Source organism: Penaeus monodon, chromosome 34 (genome assembly GCF_015228065.2).
Source record: "Penaeus monodon isolate SGIC_2016 chromosome 34, NSTDA_Pmon_1, whole genome shotgun sequence".
Classification (NCBI taxonomy): domain Eukaryota; kingdom Metazoa; phylum Arthropoda; class Malacostraca; order Decapoda; family Penaeidae; genus Penaeus; species Penaeus monodon.
The window spans coordinates 9,162,282-9,163,181 of NC_051419.1; the positions used below are offsets into that span (position 1 = coordinate 9,162,282).

The following is a 900-nucleotide window of genomic DNA, read 5'->3' on the forward strand; positions in this document are numbered from 1 at the left end:
AGTATATCATTTTGATTACAGTACAATATGTATATGAAACAGTTTGTTTATTGGTCAGCACAGTTTTACAATTTGTATTTCTTCATTGATAGCCATGTAGTGTAGTTCTAAAGCAAATTGAAATAAAGAGAGTTATAAGGAGTATACCATAGTGCTCATTGATGCTAGGCTGCAATTGGCAAGTAGCTCTGTCTAAAGGATTAAAAGTGTTTGTTTTTTACCGTGGTAATGCCAACTAGTTACTTAGTAAAACCATTTTGTAAGTTTATTTAATTAACCCTTGGTATGTTATACAGAATTACCTTAGATACACATTGCACTAATTGCATATATTACCTTAGGAACCATATTTCACAAGATGTTGATAGTGAAAAGTTTAGCTGTAACTGGAAATAAACCACTGATTGCCACTTCTTTTTTATTACAGTTAGTGAAAAATACTCTATAATGTTTCAAAATTTTAGATTGGCTGAGGAACTAATATGTATTCAAACCATAGAGTGTATTTTGTTTATCAGAAAACAACTATACTACAGTTAAGTAAACATGTATTATAGTGAAAAAGTTTCTGTAATCTTTAATTCATATACAATACTTTGTGTTGCTCTGTTCAAAAACTTAAGTGAACACGTCTGTGAAGTATTATATATCTATGTATGACTGAGCTCATTGGGCTAAGGTGTCCAGATACTGCTCTGGTGTTTAGCAGTTTGAAAATCTCAACTAGTCCAAGCAAGCACAGAACATGGTGACCTGTGGAGCTTAAATAAGTCAAGGCTATGTGTTATTCAGTGTCTGCCAACCTCATTTATCATAGGTACAATTTATGTATTGACATTTGTGCATATTTTCTGATTTTTAGTATTTCCAATGAGTAAGTATAATTTTCAGGTTAAAAGA

General features: G+C 31.3%; 1 protein-coding gene across 1 annotated transcript in view; it reads left to right on the plus strand.

Annotated features, from left to right (window-relative positions):
• The window catches only part of LOC119594807 (basement membrane-specific heparan sulfate proteoglycan core protein-like), a gene marked incomplete at its 5' end in the record, with an annotated part of 219,836 nt that overhangs the window by 193,456 nt on the left and 25,480 nt on the right, over positions 1–900 (plus strand).